Below are 21951 nucleotides of genomic sequence, written 5' to 3'. Positions count from 1 at the left end.
CACATCCAAAACTATTCTACCCGCCTCAAACACCACCGGCTTATTGATCAGGATCGCAACCCCTCTAGTCTTCGAGTCTAGTCCCAAGTGAAAGACCTGACTGGCCCAACCGTTCCTCAATCTAATCTGGTCAGTTACTCTAAGGTGCGTCTCCTGCAGCATTACTACCACCGCCTTCTGTCCTCACAAATGCGCGAACACGGGTGCCCTCTTGACCGGCCCGTTGAGCCCTCGTACATGCCAGGTAATCAACCTAGTTGGGGGGTTCATTGCTCCCGCCTTCACTGATCAGCCATCACCTTTCTTGGGCCAGTCTCCAGTCCGTGCTCTGCACCTCCACCGGCCTGCCCCCAGGCAGCCTCTGCCCCCAACCTCCTCCCTATCCCTCAGCAAAAGTCCCTCCCTTGTCAGCAGAACATTCCCCCCCCCCCCCCCCCCCCCGCCCCAGTAACAGCACAAGGTAAATCGACCCCTTTGATGAGCCTAACATCTGCTCACCCCCCACTACATTTCCGTGAGCTAGCCCGCCCAGCTAGCTTGGTGGCCCCCACCCCTGGCACCGGAAAGTCTCCCACCCACCCACCCCCTTAAACACACATATTCCATTGACAAACAATCCCAACACAATTGCCCGACAGAAAAAAAACGCTAAACAAAGAAAAGATCAAGCAAGAGATCAAGCATCTAAACAAAGACACCTCGCTCCACCAACAGTGCAAATGTAAACTTTAACTCACTCAGCTCTGCAACTGGCCCCAAATTAATACAGAAGGCATTACAAATAACGTCCACAAAATTAAAAACGAGAAACTTTTTTGAACATGAACGTTGCAGCAAAGTTCAAAAGTTCTCAGTCCACCATCAGTCCTTTCCTTTTCGCGAAGTCCAGCGCTTCCTCAGGTGACTCGAAATAAAAGTGTTGCTCCTCATACGTGACCCAGAGACGGGCCGGATACAGCAGTCCAAACTTCACCTTTTTCTTAACAAGGATTGACCTAATCTGGTTGAAGCCTGCTCTTCTCCTGGCCACCTCCACACTCAGGTCCTGATAGACCCGCAGGATACTATGGTCCCACTTACAGCTCCGTGTCTGCTTGGCCCACTGTAAAATGCGCTCCTTATCCAAGTACCTGTGGAATTACACCACCATTACCCTCGGGGAGTCTCCCATTCGCGACTTGCTCGCGAGTGTTCTGTGAGCTCTGTCCACCTCCAAGGATCGGGAGAATACCCCATCCCCCAGCAGCTTCTCAAACATGTCCGCTATGTATGCCCCAGCGTCCGCTCCTTCGGATCCCTCCGTGAGCCCGACGATTCTCAAGTTCTGCCAGCGGGACCTATTCTCTAGGTCCTCCACCTTCTCCAGGAGCTTCTTCTGCTGGTCTCTCAGCATCCCCACCTCCAACTCCACCGCAGTTTGATGATCCTCCTGGTCAGCCAGCGCCTTCTCTACTTTCTGGATCGCCTGATCTTGGGAGTCCAATCTAAGCTCCAGCCGCTCAATTGACTCTTTAATCGGGTCCAAGCGGTCCCATTTCTGCTTGGCGAAGCCCTCCTGGATAACTTGCATCAGCTGCTCCGTTGACGGCTGGGTCAACGAGCCAGAGGTCCGATCCTCCACCCTGCTTCGATCCACCGCAGCTTCAGTCCAAGCCTTTTCCGTTCATCTGTTTCTGCCTTTGGGAGCACTTCTAGACCTCCTCTCCATGAACCGATGTGGGAATTCAGTACACAATTGCCTCTGTCATCGATTTTTCAATTCAAGTCCAGTAAAAAATCAGGGGGATAGGTCCAAAAGTCCGACCCGAGCGGGAGCCACCAAATGTGTGACTTACTCCTTCATAGCCGCCGCCGGAACCCTCTTGTTTTTAATGTTAAGGTGCCCTTGGAGGGTGGCTTGGCCAGCGGTTAATGTGAGGGCGCCATGTCGCTGGTGAATATATTTGTGACCTTGTGCATCTTTCCAATTCCTAATATACTGTATACACAGATATAGCTGGAAAATACTTGTTTACATTTGATTTCTGTGTATGCACCTACTTCACGGCAAAAAGGACGTCGGGTATGAGAATGCTTAGGGTTCCCTGATGCGCTTGGGAGATCACTAAGGTTTCTGCTAAAAGCTTGGGAAACCCCAGAGTAAAGGATGCACGGCCGAGGCTGAGGTGGAGGCATGTTTATGGCGCAAAACAAAGACAGTATGATTCATCACCTAATCCATGGGAATGTCTGGTACCAACACTGAGCACCCGACAAAGATTTAATTTCCAATTGCTAACCTCACTTGCATTGACGAGCAGAGAAAATTGTGCAGCTAGCAGTGAAGTCCAAGATAACAATATCAGAAGATCACTCACTGCACCTTTCTTCGGGCATTATGGAGATTGCTTGATAGCTCTTTCACTGCGTTGTATTTCTGTTGTTTTTCAGTTTTGTGTGTTGCACTTCAGCACACCAATTAACAGATTTGAGGAAGTGCCTGTCTGTGCTATTTAAACAGAGTCACTGAACATTTGTTTTAAAAAGATTAATGTCTGTCTTAAAAGTTCACAGAAGGGCGTTGCTGTAAATATGTTAAAATAATGCAGTCAGGATCCGAAACCCATTGGTGTTAAAATAGCCAGTATCTCTCAGTGAGTAAAATTTCAAAAATTAACATTACAGAAACCAGAACCCTTTGAAACTCAGACCCTAGGAGAAGTCCTTGCTCCACTTCAAACACTGTGGAACATGCCACACATTCACATATTCGGTATTTATGGCATTTACTGTATCTGCACTGCATCTTCTTCCCATTCTAGCCTCCCTGAACAGGCGCCGGAATGTGGCGACTAGGGGATTTTCACAATAACTTCATTTGAAGGCTACTCGTGACAATAAGCGATTTTTATTTCATTTCATTTCAGAAGGTGGTAGCACAGTCGCAGCGTGAAGTGGTACAGTCCCAGACGGAGGTGGTCCACTCCCTGTTCTCCATGGCCACGATAATACAGAACCTGGAGGCAATGGGCCTCAGGAGTTAGCTACGCACGCACCCCTATCCAATAGAGTAGCCCAGGGGCCATCAGGAGCCCCGAGGGAAGAAGAGGTGATGGGGCCCTTGCTGGTGACTCCCACAGGGAAGGTGCCAGAACATCGCATGACCTCGGACTCCCCCCACTCCTGTCCCTGGTGCATCACATGGGCAGCGGGCAGAACAGGGCGGTACCATGCCACCCGGGACACCTGAGCAGCAGCTGGACCCATCCAGGTCCAGTCGCCCCAGAAGACGCCCGCCAAAGGGGACCCAAGTCAAAGGGCGGGAATCACAGCAGGCCGCCTCCACTCCTGATGTGCCATCTGGGGATCCATCTACAAGTACCTTTAGGGCCCCTAAGGCCAGAAAAGTACACACCAGTTAAGTTGGCACGGGTGCAGGGCACAGTTTAGTGACAGGGGCTGGGGCATTATTTTGTATATATGTTTTCAGATTAAACACCTGCGTACAATGTATTTACTACCTGCGTCGGTACTCTGTCAGAACGGTGTGAAGCGTGGGCTGGTTTGGGCTGGATGCAGAGGAGGCACAGGTGAGGGGGTGGCATGGAATGGGCAGATGTTGTGGATGGGCTTGGCTCAGGGACTGCAGTTCAGCCTGCACTCACCGCTCCGGTGTCCCACCCCCATCAACCCCACCCCACCTCCATTGCCCCAGCGATTCGATGGCATAGTGTGATAGAATGGTCAGCTAGCATGCAGGGATCACCCAGGTGGACGGTGGAAAGTGCTCCCAAGGGCAGGAATCAGACATTGCCATACGACGCAGTGCATGAGAGCGGGTTGTCATCATCCCCCATCCCATAGACCAGGCCCGCTGTACAGTCAACCCAGGCCCACACCCCATTGTGCGGCAGGTATGTATCACGGAGGGGGTTGCAGGCGGGGTTGTATCCGGCAGTAGTGGGGGGGGTTGGAGTGGGGGGGGGGGGGGTGTGGTGCCCTTGGCCAGTCCCACTCCCACCAGTTGGTGAACTTGGAGGTGATCAGAGCATCCCGTGTGCGTAGGCCCTGACGCACATGCTGTGTGGCCTCCCGTGCCTGCCCGGACCCCATCTCCTGCCCATCCTTGCCGTCCCCCGTATCCTACTCATCGGACGAGGCCTGCCGTTCATCCTCCTCCTCCAGTATGTCACCCCTCTGCTGCACGATGGTGTGGAGGACCACATTGTGGGCACCCTCCCAGCACCTTACTGGAGGGCCACTTGCTGGAGAGCGGTCCAGGCACCTGAACCACATCTTCAGGACAAAGCTCGATCACGTCCCAGGTTGCTGCATGGGCATCATTATAGCGGGTCTCCACGTTGGCCTGTGACCTCCGGATAGGTATCATCAGCTATGACCACAGCAGATAACCCCTGTCACCCATGAACCAACACCCCATCTCTAAGAGGTCAGGAACCTTACAGGATGATGATGCCGTGTACACTGTCCGGGTATTGGGCGTAGACATGCATGATGCGCATCTGATGGTCACATACCAGCTGCCCATTCAATGAGTGGAACCCCTTTCTGTTTGTGAAGATTTTTCATTCATCTGCAGGTGCTCGTAGGGCATCTCGTCGATCACATCCTGGACCTAGGGCATCTCGGCGTTGGCGGCGAGCCCCACTGCCTGGGCATCCTGTTTGGTTTGGTCCACATTGAAATGGATGTATTGTGCCGAGTGACATATAGGGCGTCCGTGACACGTGGATGCGCCTGTGCACTGAGCTCTGTGCACAGTGCATGGAAGGACCCCGTTGCCTAGAAGTTCGTGGCGACTGTCACCATGACGGCCACTGGAAGTGGGTGTCCTCCTCCATTCCCCCGCGGTGCCATGATCTGGCAGGTATGTTGCACTGTCCCAGCCCCCTGCTCAGCCTGAGTGTGCAATGGCATGCCAGTCCGGCATCTTCTAATGACAGGCACTGCCGGTACACGCGGGGCCTCATGTGGCACATCCTTTGCAACATCTCCTCCTCCTTCTCCTCCTCAGCCGGGTGGGCGGTCGGTTCTCCATCTTCAGCGGCTGCCTGCTGTTCCTCTGGGGCAGGCTTCGCTGCTGCAGCTTCGCCCTCCTCAATCAGCTCCAGCTCGTACAGCCTCTGCAGTCCAAACCAACAAACCAAAACTGAAACCCAAAGCACTAAACCCCCTCTCACCTGACAACCACAACACAGCTCCACCTACAAATTACATCACTGAAGCCGTGTGACAAGACATGGAGTCAAACAAAACCTTTCTTGTTTTGATCCCGGCCACATGTCACTGTCCGTATGGAGTTTACACATTCTCCCTGTGTCTGCATGGGTCTCACCCCCACTACCTAAAAAGATGTGCAGGCTCACAATGCAGAACTCAGAAGAAACATCTTTGTTCAGAGAGTGAAGAGAATGTGGAACTCCCTTCCACAGGGAGTGGTTGAAGAGAATTTAAAAAAAATAAATTTAGAGTAGGAATCCAATTCTTTTTTATCCAATCAAGGGGCAATTTAGCAGGGGCAATTTAGCATGGTCAATTCACCCAGCCTGCACATCTTTTTGGGTTGTGTGGGTGAGACCCATGCAGACACAGTGAGAATCTGCAACCTCCATAAGGACAGTGACCTGGGGCCGAGATCGAACCCGGGTCTGGGCACCGTGAGGCAGCATTGCTCACTACTGCGCCACCATTCTGCCCAAAGAGAATTTTACAGACGCGGTTCAGGAGTGGGTGGATCAGCATTCGAGGGAGAAGGGTTATGCTAATAGGGTTAAATAAAGGATAGGAGCAGTCTCAAATGGAGCCTAAACTAAGGTGACCACAGGCCTCTGTTCTCTGGGACAGTGATCATACGAGGTGCTACGTCCCCGGGTAAACAATATCTCCAAATGAATCCGCAATCATGAATCTCAGCCTCAAATGGCAAATGGGATTAGGTAGGTAGGTGTTTTTCATGTGTCGGTCCAGACTCAATAGGTCGAAGGGCCTCTTCTGCAATGTATTATTCTGTGATTCTGTGAATAGCTGAGTGTGGCAGTATGACTAGGGGTATTACGGTACCTGGGAGTGTGAGTTGCCATTGGTGCAGTGTTCTCTATATTCTCATTGGTCGAGAGGAAGGTAGTTCCGCCTACGAGGCGGGGTATAGGAACCCGTGTTCACCAGGAGCCAGGTAATTTCTGTACTCCTGCTGCTGGGCACACTTCTTGCTGATTAAAGCCTTCAATTCGGACTACTCCTTTGTTTTTGTGTCCATTGATTGTGCATCACTGAGCTTTTAATTTTTCATGTTGGAGTTTGCCCCATGCTGAGGTGAAGTACAGTACAGAGTGTGTAGTATAAGTTGCCTTGGTGTCTGCTATATAATAGTAATAAATGCATTGGGGAGAAATATCCAGAAGATTTCTATTGTTGTTATTATTACCATTAACTATAAAATAGATGGCACAACACTGTATTGTCATTATCGTAGTTATGATATGACTGAATGGTGTGACGTAGAGCTTATGCAAGATTCAGGATTCAGTGTAAAGTGAAAAATGGCATTGTCAAAGAAAGCGTAATTGCTGTTTTATCAACCAGCTTGATAAGGATTTTACATCCTTATGACCAATCAGAAAAGATAAATCTCTATGACATACAATACGCCAGTCAGAATGTTCTATTTACAGAGGGGACAGCACATCCATGAAAGAACATAAAGGTACCATGAAACAGAAAGCTGCTCTTACAGTAAATGCTAGTTCTAACAATGTTACTGTTTCCTTTCAAAGGTGAGCCAACACATGCTCGGTACTGTGAACAGTAGGTGCAAAGATCTGACACTCCAGAACAGTGTTATTTTCAATAAATTGCGCCTGAATACACTTCAATAGCATAATTCCACATCAGTGGTAACATATTTATTTTACATTGGGGTGGATGGGTCCCTGGGTATAGTTCTGTTTTCAAGCAGTTTTGTTTTCGTTCAGAATAACTTGGCAGCATCTCAGGATTCAGCAGGATTCAGTAGAAATTGTGTGTGCTCGCTAAAGGAGTTTTAAAACATCTTGATAACTGAAAGCTGTGCTAACAGTTTTATCCAAGCTGAAAAGAGAGAGAGAGAGAGATAGAGAGTGGAGGGGGGGGGGGGGGGGGGGGGGGGGATGAGAGAGAAGGGGGGGGGGGGGGGTGAGAGAGAGCGGTAATTCTAGATATAAGACCCCAGAGATAAAAAGCATTGGAATCTAAAGAGTTCCAACCCATGCTTAAGTTGCAAGCGGCACCTGGGTTGAAAAGGGAGTCTTCAACTATGGGATGGTTGGAGGAAATTTTAAGGGAAAATCTTGCCAGAATTAAGTGGAAGGCCCAAGAAATCACAATCTTTAAACTTCGAAAATTTGTTTGGAAAGATTTGCATGTTGATGCTCAACCTGTTTGGCTACATCACAAACTTGTCTTCCTTGGTCTTCAAGTTCTGAGGTGGGACTCAGACCAGGAGCCTTTGGCCCAGAGGTAGGGACACGACCCACTCATGCCACAAGAAAGTCCTGAAAGGTACTGCATAAATACAGCATTTTTTCCTTTGTTATCAGGAATCTTCACACAGCATTTCAAAGTGAAAATTCAGTGGACGACAGTAAGTTGCAGGCTACACTATGGTAATACTGCTGACACATTGGCAGGGATTCTCCGAAAATGGGGCGATGTCCCCACGCCCGCCGGAAAACGGGCGCGAATGACTCCAGACTTCTTTCAAAAAGTTCGGAGTAGTTCTTCAACTTCAAGAGGGATAGCAGGGCCCCGGCGTGTATGGCGCGGCTCCTGCTGCCGATACGGGGCTCTGCACCTCCAGCCGCAGGTCCGCGCATGTGGTAGCCCCTGATCGCGGGCCTGGCCGTCGTGGAGGCCACCCCCTGAGTCTGATCCCCCCTTCCCCCCACCAAGATGACCACCGCGGCCGCGAGTCCGAACTCCCGCCGGGTGAAACCATACGACCGGTGCCGTGTCGAGTGCGCGACTGCCACTAATTCTCCGGTGACCGGAGAATTGCGTCCCGGCGTCGGAGCCGATCGCGTGTCTGAGACCCCATTCTCCGCCCCCGCGCCAAACGTGATTTTGGCATGGAGGCTCGGAGAATCCCGGCCTTTGTTCCCACTGGTTAGCACAACATCACGGCACGGTAGCACAGGGTGCCAGCTTCGCTTCCCGGCTTGGATCACTGACTGTGCGGAATCTGCACGTTCTCCCAGTGTCTGCGTGGTTTTGCTCCGGGTGCTCTGGTTTCCTCCCACAAGTCCTGAAACACGGGCTGTTAGGTGACTTGGGCATTCTGAATTCTTCCTCAGTGTACCCAAACAGGCACAGGAGTGTGGCGACTAGGGAATTTTCACAGGAACGTCATTGCAGTGTTAATGTAATCCCACTTGTGCCAACAAAAATGATTATATTATAAAAAATAAGGAGACAATTTTTTAAATTGCAAAGAATTAAAAGATAGAAAAGATTTTTGCGCAGAGGATGGGTTGAATGCGGATTGTTCTGCCGAACATTTGAATTAAAACAGACTTTAAACTTATTTTTAAAAAGGGTTCATAATTCATTTTTAAAAGGTAACTAGTTGGTTATTTGAAAAAGACTGAAATATTAAAGGATATAAGGAGTACGCAGCAGGCACATATCAGATTAGGTGGCTCATGTAGAAAAGAACAACTGCACAGACAATCTGGACTCATAGGCTGTTTGTTTAATGGACCACTTATGACTGAGAACACAAGCATAGATGCACAACTTGAAATTGTGTCATAGCAAAGTTAATTGCAAGATAATTTATCATACTTACAATTTGTTAAAGTCGGAAATGTATCGCTCCCTTGTCTGATACTGTAATTGTTTTTAACTTTAGCTTTAAATGAGCATTGATGTCCAGGTAGAATGACAACGGTTTTGACTAACAGAACATGACATTGCCTGGGCACTGTTGACTGCGGCCATATTTTTAAAAAATGTAGTTTCAACATGGTCTTGAAACAAAAGTTCATCCCTCTCTGTGAAAGCCAGTTTGTAGCTTGACAGTTTAGAAGAAACATTCCCAGTGCCAGCAGGGAAACATGGGAAAGAGGAGTTATTAAAGGGAGCAATTTCCAGTATGCGGAGGCCCCAGAGGAGGGATTGCTGAGGGAGCGGCGCAGCCTTCGGGCTGAGTTCTACTTGTTGACCACCAGGAAGGCGGAGGCTCAATGGAGAAAGGCTCAGGGTGCGGTGTACGGGTATGGGGAGAAAGCGAGCAGGATGCTGGCACACCAGCTCCGTAAGCGGGATGCGGCCAGGGAGATTGGTGGTGTTAAGGATCGGGGAGGAAATGTGGTGCGGAGGGGGGTAGACATTAATGGGGTCTTCAGGGACTTTTATGAGAGACTATATCGGTCCAAACCTCCGGCGGAGGAGGGGGGGATGGGGCGCTTCTTAGACCGGCTGAGATTTCCGAGGGTGGAGGAGGGACGGGTGAAGGGTCGGGGGGGTGCCAGTTGAGCTTGAGGAGCTGGTCAAAGGGATAGGGAACATGCAGTCGGGGAAGGCGCCGGGGCCGGATGGGTTCCCGGTTGAATTTTACAAGACGTATGCAGACCTGCTGGGCCCACTGTTGGTTAGGACCTTTAACGAGGCAAGGGAGGGGGGGGGGGGGGGGCTTTGCCCCCAACGATGTCTCAGGCGCTGATCTCCTTGATTCTTAAGCGAGACAGGGATCCCCTGCAGTGTGGGTCATACAGGCCGATTTCACTCTTGAATGTGGATACCAAGTTGTTGGCAAAGATCTTAGCCACGAGGATTGAGGACTGTGTGCCGCAGGTTATACACGAGGATCAAACGGGGTTTGTGAAGGGGAGGCAGCTGAACACTAATATACGGAGGCTCTTGAACGTTATAATGATGCCGGCGGTAGAAGGGGAGGTGGAGATAGTGGTGGCGTTGGACGCAGAGAAGGCCTTTGATAGGGTCGAGTGGGGGTACTTGTGGGAGGTGCTGGAAAGGTTTGGGTTTGGGGAGGGGTTTGTCAGTTGGGCGAGGCTGTTGTATGAGGCCCCGATGGCGAGTGTGGCCACGAATAAGAGGAGGTCGGAGTACTTTCGATTATATCGAGGGACGAGGCAGGGTGTTCCCTGTCCCCCCTACTTTTTGCGCTGGCAATTGAACCCCTGGCTATGGCGCTGAGGGAGTCGGGGGATTGGAGGGGGCTGGTCCGGGGTGGGGAGGAGCACCGAGTGTCGCTCTATGCGGACGATCTCTTGTTGTATGTGGTGGACCCGGTGGAGGGAATACCGGTGGTGATGGGGATTTTCCGGGAATTTGGGGATTTCTCAGGGTATAAGCTTAACTTTGGGAAAAGCGAGCTGTTTGTGATACACTCGGGGGAGCAGGAGGGGGGGATTGGGAGGCTCCCACTGAAAAGGGCGGAGAGTAGCTTCAGGTACTTGGGGGTTGAGGTGGCCAGGAGCTGGGGGGCCTTGCATAAGCTTAACCTTACAAGGCTCGTGGAGCAAATGGAGGAGGAGTTTAAGAGGTGGGACATGCTGCCGCTGTCTCTGGTGGGTAGGGTGCAGTCAATCAAGATGACGGTGCTCCCGAGGTTTCTGTTCCTGTCCCAGTGCCTCCCCATCCTTATCCCGAAGGCCTTTTTCAGGCGGGTTAACAGGAACATTACGGGATTTGTGTGGGCGCACGGGACCCCGAGGGTGAGAAGAGTGTTTCTGGAGCGGGGCAGGGATGGGGGGGGGGGGGGGCTGTCACTGCCCAACCTCTGTGGGTATTATTGGGCTGCCAACGCAGCGATGGTGCGTAAGTGGGTAATGGATGGGGAGGGGGCAGCATGGAAGAGGATGGAGATGGCATCCTGTGTGGGCACGAGCCTGGAAGCGCTGGTAACGGCTCCGCTGCCGCTCCCTCCAATGAGGTATACCACGAGCCCGGTGGTGGCAGCTACCCTCAAGATTTGGGGGCAATGGAGGCGGCACAGGGGGTAGGTGGGGGGCCTCGATGGGGTCCCCGATACGGGGGAACCACCGGTTTGTTCTGGGGAGAATTGATGGCAGTTTCCTGAGTTGGCACAAGGCAGGTGTCAGGGGGCTGGGGGACCTGTTCATAGACGGGAAGTTCGTGAGCCTGGGTGAGTTAGAGGGGAAGTTCATGCTCCCCCCGGGGAACACCTTTAGGTACATGCAAGTAAGGGCGTTTGTCAGGCGGCAGGTGGTGGGGTTCCCTCTGCTGCCGCCGCGTGGGGTTCAGGACAGGGTGCTCTCGGGGGTGTGGGTTGGAGAGGGGAGGACCTCGGAAGCGTACCAGGGGATGCAGGAGATGGACGAGGCATCAGTCGAGGAGCTGAAGGGTAAATAGGAGGAGGAGCTAGGTGAGGAGATAGAGGAGGGGACATGGGCGGACGCCCTGGGGAGGGTGAACTCTTCCTCTTCATGTGCAAGGCTTAGCCTCATACAGTTTAAGGTGCTGCACAGGGCTCATATGACCGGGACAAGGATGAGCCGGTTCTTTGGGAGTGAGGCCAGGTGTGCTAGGTGCTCTGGGGGCCCAGCAAACCATGTCCATATGTTCTGGGCATGCCCAGCGCTGGGGGAGTTTTGGAAGGGTGTAGCAAGGACGGTATCGAGGGTGGTAGGATCCAGGGTCAAGCCAGGCTGGGGACTCGCAATATTTGGGGTTGCAGTGGAGCCGGGAGTGCAGGAGGCGAAAGAGGCCGGTGTTCTGGCCTTTGTGTCCCTAGTAGCCCGGCGGAGGATCTTGCTTCAATGGAAGGATGCGAGGCCCCCAAGCGTGGAGGCCTGGGTCAATGATATGGCGGGGTTTATTAAATTGGAGAGGGTGAAATTTGCCCTAAGAGGGTCAGTGCAGGGTTTTTTCAGGAGATGGCAACCATTCCTAGATCTCCTGGCAGAACGGTAAAATCAAAAGGTCAGCAGCAGCAGCAACCAGGGGCGGGGGGTCTCTTTGTTCTTGTTTTGGGATGAATCTTCGCTAACGACAGGCGTTTATTTTTTGTTTCTCTTTTGTATATATGGGGGGGGGGGGGGGAGGGGTTGGTCTTTTTGTTCTTTGAATTTTCTGTTACTGGTTTCTTTTTTGTGAAAATGTGAAAATTTGAATTAAAATTATTTTTTTTAAAAAAGGGAGCAATTTCCAACAACTAGCCCTGTCTTCTTATTTCAATCGAGGAAAATAAAAATGAAAGAGAAAATGCTGGAAAATCTCAGCAGGTCTGGCAGCATCTGCAGGGAGAGAAAAGAGCTAACGTTTCGAGTCCGATGACTCTTTGTCAAAGCTTTGACAGATGCTGAGATTTTCCAGCATTTCCTCTTTTGTTTCAGATTCCAGCATCCGCAGTAATTTGCTTTTATCGAGAGGGAAATAAAAAGCATCTTTAATATGATGCACATTGGTCACGTCACATATCAATCTGGCACACAGACAGTTTATCAAAGCCAATAGCCATGGAAAGGAATCTACAGCCTGATGAACCATCAATTGAACGCGAGACGAGTTGCTGTACAAAAGTTAGGCTTTAATAAGCTAGATGTTAGCCCTGCGGTCGACTACAGTAAATGGACGACCGCCGGGCGTACTGGGTATTTATACCTCACCCTGGAGGCGGGGTTAACTCAGCCTCTCGACCAATCGGGGAGCCATCACATGACTGGTCTCAACCAATCGGTCGAGAGGCACATGACCAACCAGGGCCAATGATAAGCCGGTGTTCTGCACCAATGTCAGGCAGCTATGTTAATCATACCACCACACAGCCGTCACTCAAACATCAGCTATAATCAGTACTCACTGCAAGTGATGCCTGGTTGATCATCACAGGAGAGTTGGAGAAAGCATCAGTATTAACCTGCCAGTTTTGCTTTACACAATGATTAGATACCAAAGGCAGAGAGTTCAGGAGACATAAGGTCGGCTTTTCCTTTGCTATTGTTTAACCAATAAGACGTATGAGCAGAAGTGGGCCACTCGGCCCATTGAGTCTTCCCTGCCATTCAATGAGATCATAACTGATCGGATACAATCCTCCACTCTACTTTCCTGCCTCTTCCTCATCAATCTTGATTCCTTTACTGATTAAAAGTCTGTCTATCTCAGCCTTGAACACACTTGATGACCCAGCCTCTACAGCTCTTTGTGGTAAAGAATCTAACGGATCCACTACCCTCTGAGAGAAGAAATTCCTTCTCAATCTGTTTTAAGAGATTATTGAGATTATGTCGGTGAATAGATGTATGATATAGGCAGCGCCGGCCCTAGGGTTGCTGGCGCCCCAGGCAAGCTGAACCTCAGCGCCCTTCGGGGGGGGGGGGGGGGGGGGGCCGAGGGGGGGGCGGGACGGGGCGGGGCCGAGGGGGGGGGCCGGGGCTGAGGGGGGGGGCCGAGGGGGGGGAGCCGAGGCGGGGGGCGGGGGCGGGGCCGGGCGGACGGAGGGGGGACGGAGGGGGGACGGAGGGGGGGCGGCGGTGGGGAGGATAGGGGGGGCGGGGCCGAGGGGGGGGCGGGACGGGGCGGCGGCCGAGGGGGGGGGCTGAGGCGGGGGGCGGGGGCGGGGCCGGGCGGACGGAGGGGGGGAAGGAGGGGGGGCGGCGGTGGGGAGGACGGAGGGGGGGCCGGAGGGGGGGGGGGCGGCGGGAGGGGGGGGGGCGGAGGGGGCCGCCCTGGGGGAGGGCGGCCACCGCGCATGCGCTGGTTGGCACCGGCCCAACTGCGCATGCGCGGGACCCGAGTCTCTGGCGCCCCCTAGCACATGGCCCCCCGGGCGACTGCCCGAGTTGCCGGTACCTTGGGCCGGCCCTGGATATAGGGCTGGAATCTCAATCTCCACTCCCCCAGCCACGTGTTTCTTGGTGACGCGCTGTTCACTAGTGGATTCATTACGCCCTTGTCAATGGAATTTCCCATTGAAGCCACCCCAGGCCACCGGGAAACACACAGGAAGGGTTGCACTGCCGTTGGGAAAAGCGAATAGCCATGGCCGGAGAATTCCAGCCATTGTTTAATTAGAAGTCTGTCCCAGTGAGTTCATTAGCTAGGTATGTTTTTGGATCCTGCTGCTCCAAGAACATTGATCTTAATAAAATAGCTTACATCAATATGAAACTAATGAGAAAAGTGTGTTGGCATCCAATTCTAGAGCGATGGAGGGCAGCACGGTGGCACAGTGGTTAGCATTGCTGCCTACGGCGCTGAGGACCTGGGTTCAAATCCCGGCCCTGGGTCACTGTCCGTGAGGAGTTTGCACATTCTCCACGTGTCTGCGTGGGTTTCACCCCCACAACCCAAAGATGTGCAGGTTAGGTGGATTGGCTACATTAAATTGCCCCTTAATTGGAAAAAATAATTGGGTACTCTAATTTTTTTTTTTTAATTCTAGAGCGATGGAGGCTTTACACACAAGTTAAATGTTGGCACCTGGTGTAAGCTGCCAACAACTGCCAACATGATGCTTAAACAATAAGTTAGTACATTGAACAGGTCCTTGTTGTTTGTCTTTTAATGATTATAAATAATTTATGGGTTTTATTCTTATAAAATGAGAAATAAATGCCAGTGTTGCCGCTGATGCCAAGTATCATCTTGGTGACACTGCAGAGTTCTGTAAAAACCCCGGGCTGGATTCTCCATTATTGGGACTATGTCCCCACGCCGGCGTCAAAATGGAGGAGTTTCACCCCAGAAAAACTGGCATGAAAGGGACACGAATTCCTAGCCCTGCCGGGGACTAGCAAGGACCCGACATAGATCTAGCTGCTTTTGCTGCAGATATGGGCCCCCGCACGTCGGGTCGGAGGCAGACTCAGACCGCGGAGCTGGACCCAAAAAAGAAACTCCCTCCAATCGGCTGGGCATCCGACACTCAACGCCCACACAAACATTCCCCTGGACACCTATAAGGCACCCCCGCGGCCTCCGATCGACCCACCCCCGACCGGAACGGCCGCGGACTGGGTCTGCAGCCGCCACGCGAGTATCCCGACCAGCTGGACCATATGGGGCTGGATTGCCCACACCCCGACACCGAAAGAGCGGCCGGCGTGAGGCGAAGAATCCATTTTTCCACATGAATCGGGATCAGCGCCGGTTCCCTGATTCTGCAGGCCCCGAAAAGCGGCGCCTGGGACCTACCTGGGGCCATTGCTGGAGGCCCACTCCACCATTCTCTGCCCCCGACCGGCCGAAGTCCTGACGACGTAGATCTAATATGGTCTATCCGGTCGGGATACTCGCGTGGTGGCTGCGGGCTCAGTCCACGGCCGTCCTGGTCGGGGGTGGGCCGATCGGAGGCCGGGGGGGGCCATATAGGCGGCCAGGGACTGTTTGTGCGGGTGTTGAGTGTCAAGTGTGCGGCCAATCGGGGGTTTCTGTTTTGGGTCCAGCTCAACGGTCTGGGTCTGCCATGGAGCACAGCACGGCCGCTGGAGGTCGCCACTGTGCGCAGCCTCCGACCCGGAGGTACAGAGCTCGTACCTGCAGCAAAAGCTGCGAGATCTACTCCGGGTCTCTGCTTGCCCCCGGCAGGGCTAGGAATTTGAGTCCCTTTCATGCCAGTTTTCCTGGCGTGATACCCCACCGTTTTGACACCAGCTTGGGGACATCGTCCCAATAATGGAGAATCCAGCCCATTAGATCCACGCCGTCGGGACTTTGGATGGTCGGTGGCGGACAATGGCGGAGCAGGACTCTGGCTGGCCCAAGGTAGGTCCCAGGCGGCATGGAGTACGCCGTTTTTCGGGGCCCGCAGGATCGGGGAACCAGCACCGGTCCCAATTCCTTGCGGGAAAATGGATTCTTTGCCCCCCGCACCGACCGCGATTTCAGCGTCGGGGTGTGGAGAATCCAGCCCCACATTTTCTTTTTCAATTTAAGTAGCAAATGAAGAGACCACACTGCCTTATCAAAGAAGAGTACAATTGCAGGTACCCTGTTTAATCCAGCAGCTAAGGGGGGATGTGGACCAAAACAAACTGTCAGTAATACGGCACTGAGCCCATGAGTTACATAAGAAAATTGTTCCACCTATGCAAAAGGAGTTCACATCTGCCTAGGGTAATGAACCAAAAGCTTTCTTTCTCCAAGCAGTATTGAAATTCATTGAGTTTAGACATTTTCAATGGAGTTCACAAATAAACAAAATCCATAGCTTAGAATGGAAATTGTCTCAATTTCTGTGTTATTCAAAGACATCTTTTTGCAGACATTGAACATCACAAGTTTCCAGGACAAATCAACTTCAATCTAAGCAATCTCAAAAAATGTGTACTTTGGTTGAATTCAATCATTTGGTCAGTTTATGCAAGAGTCAGCCGATTGGAACTGGCTTACATCCTTTCCTGTCTGTGCTTATTAGTTTTTTACTTTGTGGGAGCTGGTTTAGCTCACAGCTGGGGCACGGATTCTCCCAGCCCTGGGCCGGGCCGGAGAATCCCCGCGACCGGGCTACGCTGCACCAATGCCGGCACGCGATGCTCCGCAGAGCGGAGAATCGGCGCCATTGACACCAGTGTGGTTGGCGCAGCGCCGGTCACGGGCTCCTGATTCTCCGGCCCGTATGGGCTGAGCGGCCGTGGGAAAATAACCGAGTCCCGCCGGCGCCGTTCTAACCTGCTCTGAGCCGACGGGACCTTGGCGTTAAACGGTCGGGTGGTGGCCTGTGGGTGGGGGAGGGGTCCGACCCTGGGGGGGGGGGTCCGATGTGGCCTGGCCCGTGATCGGGGCCCACCGATCGGCGGGCCGGCCTCTCTGGCTGGGGGCCTCCTGTCCTACGCCCCGGCCCCTGTAGCCCTGCGCCATGTTGTGTCAGGGCCGGTGCATTGAAGGAGGCCACTGCGCATGCGCACATTGGCGCCAGCGCCACTGCGCATGTGTGAATCCCGTGGCGCACTTTGCACCAGGATCGGCAGCTGGGGTGGCGCAAACCGTTCCAGTGCCGTGTTGGGCCCCTACAGGGGAGAATTAGTCTTGGCAGCGGCCCGTTCACGCCGTCGTAAAACGCAACGGCGTGGACACTCTGCCGCGGGATTAGAGAATCCCGCCCCTGGTTTGTGATGCGAATCAAAACCAGCAGCACAGGTTCAATTCCCCGACCTGAGGTTATTCATGAAGGCCCCGGTCATCTGGTGACTTTTTCTGCACATTTCTGGTCTCTCCTGAGCTGGGGGCCCTACTAACTCATCCACTCAGCACTCTACAACCCTTTGGACTTGATATTGAGTTCAAAAATAATCCCTCCATTTTTTCCCCTTTTTTTATTGCTGGTTCTTTATTTCTGATTCCTTTCTTTATTCCTTTACTTTGCATTCAGACAGCTGCTATCCAGCCATTCACACCTGACCTGGATACATCTTTTGATCCTTTATCTGTCCCATTACCACTCCCTTGGCATTTTTATCTCTCCTGCCCTCCACACTATCACAAGCGTTCCCTTATGTTACCCCACCCCCCTTTCACTTTCTCAAATCCTATTACATTTCTATCTTTCCTCAGTTTCTGATGATGGGTCACAGATGCTGCCTAACCTGCTGAGTATTTCCAACATTTTATGGTTTTATTTCTAATTTCACCTGAACAAAAGCACTAAGCCCAATTGTAACTACTCAAATGCCACACTGGTTTAGTTATATTATTGCAATAGAAATCTGGGTTTATATCTACAGAATATACACATACACACATTATATAGATATAATACTGTGGTAGCATGGCCCCTTTGAGGGGACCAGCTCCACGGACCACATGACCGGCTGAGGGCTAATTGCGTAGGAGCACGCAAACCCCGGCTTAAAGTGAGTTTGTGTGGAGGCCTGGGAACAGGATCCCAGGCAGTGTGGACCAGAGAGCCAAAGTTTTGAGACCTGTTATATTGTGTTCTGTGCCTTTTACTTATCTGCATTTGCCTTTCATCAATAAACCCCTTTGTTAACTACTGGAAGCCTCCAGTGTATGTCTCAAGCCACCACAAATACAATGTATACAAATCTCGGACATTCTAAAAGAGCTTAATGATAGGTAAAAAAACTCACGTTTTTGGTTAACATATTGTTCATATTCTACATCAAATCTAACAAAGTGCATCAAAAATGTTTAACATTTCCAGGCTTGTATTAGTTATACTCATGTTAATTCATGTTTAGTCAAATATGGTGCATTCCACACCAAATCCTTCATTCCGCAAGGTTTTTCAAATGCTTAGGATGAAGTATTAAAAATATTGTGATTTCATATTACAATTTGTACAGTTGTTCTGAAAGTTCATGAATCAAAAAATATTGATGTTTTTGTTCGGGTGACATTAAAAGTAATATATTGCCTTATCTTTGGTTTAGGAATAAAACTTCCATCTCTGAAGCATACTGATCAAGGACCAAGGTACAATCTCCAGACTGTGCAAGAGGCTGACTGTCGTAGCCCCTGCTTAAGTCAGCTGACAGTCTAGCGCATGATTGCTATACTACTGGAGACCTGTGCAGGTGAATCACAGGACCAGGTTGGCAGTGTAGTCCTCGTCAATTAGTTGGTTAACTGTTCAGATGTCTTAACATGTGGAGTATACTCCTGCGAGGAAGAGAGGAGAAAGGCAAGTTGTTCTGTAGAAGGGTCATTTAGATCAGAACCGTTAAACTTTGCTACTCTCCACAGTTGCTGCCAGACCTGCTGAGTTTGTCAAGCATTTTCCATTTTTCTTTCTTTCTTAAAATTCAAAGTACCCAATTCTTTTTTTCCAATTAAGGGGCAACTTAGTGTGGCCAATCCACCTACACTACACATATTTTGGTTGTGGGGATGAGATCCATTCAAACACAGGGTGAATATGCAAACTCCACAGACAGTGACCCGGGCCAGGATCGAACTCAGGTCCTCAGCGCTGTGAAGCAGCAGTGCTAACCACTGCGTCACCATGCCATCCCTCCGTTTTTATTTCAAGTTGCGCTGCAGTTGATCCTATATCCCAGAGTTTCACTAATGCCTACGAGAAGAACTGGCAGCACTTACTTAGTTACTGTAAAAACAAGGGGTTAATTTTGGTTAATTATCTTTCACTAATGTCTCAGCAATTTAATAATTGTCAGTAGAAACTACCATGATATACTCTGCTAACTGAATGATGCCACTTTTAAATAAGTAAAAGCTTGCATTACAAATGACCAGCCTTCGATATGCAATTACTATAACTGATGTATAGTTAGCTTTGAGTGGTCCCACTCAGACGTAGTTATATTTAAGTAAGTTATTCTACTTCGCAGTACCTGTAGTAAGAGTCTCATCAGCAAAGAGCAAAAGAACTCCTTCCCATTGACACCCCTATAACTTCACGAAACAAAACCAATTAAATACAGTTCTTATATTTATGGCTCGATGTTAGGATTTAAAATGCCAACTCGTCGCAATATATCCACTTTCGATTACCTACATAGTTAACAACTAGGTTCTTGTCAAAGGTAGATGATTAACACTGATTGGTGTACGTGTGAATTAGCCTGCATAAAGTTACGCATTTTTGCTGTACCACAAATGTGTTTGACCTATAACCTCTCACTTTAGATGGAATCCTGATGCAACAAACTGAAGATTTATGTCTGGAAGGAAGACACAAAAAGAAACTTACTATAGACACCCCCGAAGGTAAAGGCACTTTCCCGTGTGGTACAGACTAGGAAAGCAGCAGGTTTAATCACATTCCCAGCCAGTGCAGTGGCAAATGTACTGCAGTTGAGCTCAGTATCCTTTTGACTTGGAATGGGGGGAACAAATTACCTCGGGGTCTCTTAGCTTTCAAGGATTGAGTTTTGGCTGGGCTACCTAACCACACCCTGCAACCCACCCCACCCGGCCCCCCTCCCAACCTCTGACAATAGAACAGCTTGTCACACTTTCGGTCTTATTGGAAAAGGATATCTTTGCGTCAGAAGCAGTTCAGAGGATGTTCACTTGACTCATTACTGGGCTGAAAGGCCTATCATATGAAGAAAGGCAGAACAGCTTGGGCCTATACCCACTTGAGTTTAGAAGAATGCGGGGTAATCATAAATATTTAGAATCTTGAAGAGATTTGATGGGATGAATACCTGGAGGATGTTTCCCCCTGGTGTTGACTAGAATTAGGGGACACAGTTTAAGAATAAGGGGTCTACTGTTTGAGAGAGAGGAACAGGATATTTTCTCTCAGTCATTAGTCTGTGAAGTTCTCTTCCCCAAAGAGCAATGGAGGCTGGGTCATGAATTTATTCAAGACTGATTTTGATCAGTTTTCAATTGGCATGGGAATTGAGAGTTGGGGGGGGGGGGGGGGGGTAGTTGGTGGACAGGGCAGTGAAGTTGAGACCACAACCAAATCAGCCATGATCTTATTGAATGGCGGAGATGGCTCAAAGGGCTAAATGGTTTATTCCTGCTCCTCAGTCCTATGTTCCAATTTATCACTGTTTGTTTTCGTATTCTCAAAATTAAAGAATGTGGCTTCACAGCGCCAGGGTCCCAGGTTCGATTCCCCGCTGGGTCACTGTCTGTGCGGAGTCTGCACGTTCTCCCCGTGTCTGTGTAGGTTTCCTCCGGGTGCTCCGGTTTCCTCCCACAGTCCACAGACGTACAGGCTAGGTGGATTGGCCAGGATAAATTGCCCTTAGTGACCAAAAAGGCATGCCAGGTAGAGCTGATATTGCATCTCTCATTCTCTGTACCATGTCGTGACCCTCTTCCCCTTTTATCAATAAAGGTTGAAGGCAGAATTCGGGGTTAACAATCCACATGAAGACAAAGAAGCAAACTTATATTGGTATTTCGGCTTCAAGAGGTGAGACTGAGTTGCTGCTGCCAGCATTCCAGCAATTGCCCTCTGCAATTGGCTCCTCAATAACATGAAAGCAACTGGCAGTAATCAGGCCATGGGTTGGGAGAAGGTCTGGAAAGGGGTTGTTTCCATGTTTAAGGAGGATAGTGAGTTTTTTTTTTAAAAGTCTGTGAAAATTGGAAATCTGAACTAAACGTGTGCTGGAAGTACAAGTAGGTCAGTCAATATTTAAAAGAGAAAAGGCAGATTCAAGGCCCTCGGTTCTGAGTATGTTCCCTTTAAAAAAATTATTTACACAAGCTGTGGGTGGCATGGCCAGGTCATTTCTTATTGCCCTTGAGAAGCTGGTGGTGAGCTGCCTTCTTGAACCGCTGCAGTCTGTGTGGTGTAGGTACATCCACAGTGCTGTTAGGGAGGGTGTTCCAGGAATTTGACCCAGTGACAGTGAAGGAATGGCAATATAGTTCCAAGTCAGGATGGCGAGTGGCTTGGAGGAGAACATGTAGGTGGTGGTGTTCCCATGGGACTGCTGCCCTTGTCCTTCTAGGTGGTAGAGGCCACGGGTTTGGAAAGTCATGTCGAAGGAGTCTTGGTAAGTTGCTGCAGTGCATCTTGTAAATGGGACACATCGCTGTCACTGTGTGTTGGTGGTGGAGCTAGTGAATGTTGAAGGTGGTGGATGGTATGGCAATCAAGAGGACAGCTTTGTCCTGAATGTTGTTAAGCTACTTGGAGTGTTGTTGGAGCTGCAGCTCTCCAGGCACGTGAAAAGTATTCCACCACACTTAAATGTTAATCCCCTTTGATGGCCTGCTGTGCATTTCTGCTTCTATGTGACAGAATTAATGCATGGTTCACACATACCTGCAGAATGGAGAGCATTTAATATGAACTTTAAACAGCAAAATTCTTGTTATCAAGAATGGTGCTCGAGTGAACCTCCATGTGCATCGATATCTGAAACTGCATTAGCATGGACAGTTATCTCTCTACACCAGGTCAAAGATGAAAGGGTAATTAATCTGTCCATTCGCTAAACCCAAACCGGTGGGATTGTTTTTTAATGAATTGAATTAGTTCAGACAGCTTCAAACTATCTCCCCGAGGAAATGTATCTAATCCAATACACATGTGAC

The sequence above is a fragment of the Scyliorhinus canicula genome, chromosome 1 (assembly GCF_902713615.1).
Source record: "Scyliorhinus canicula chromosome 1, sScyCan1.1, whole genome shotgun sequence".
NCBI lineage: Eukaryota > Metazoa > Chordata > Chondrichthyes > Carcharhiniformes > Scyliorhinidae > Scyliorhinus > Scyliorhinus canicula.
This window is presented reverse-complemented; position numbering follows the sequence as displayed.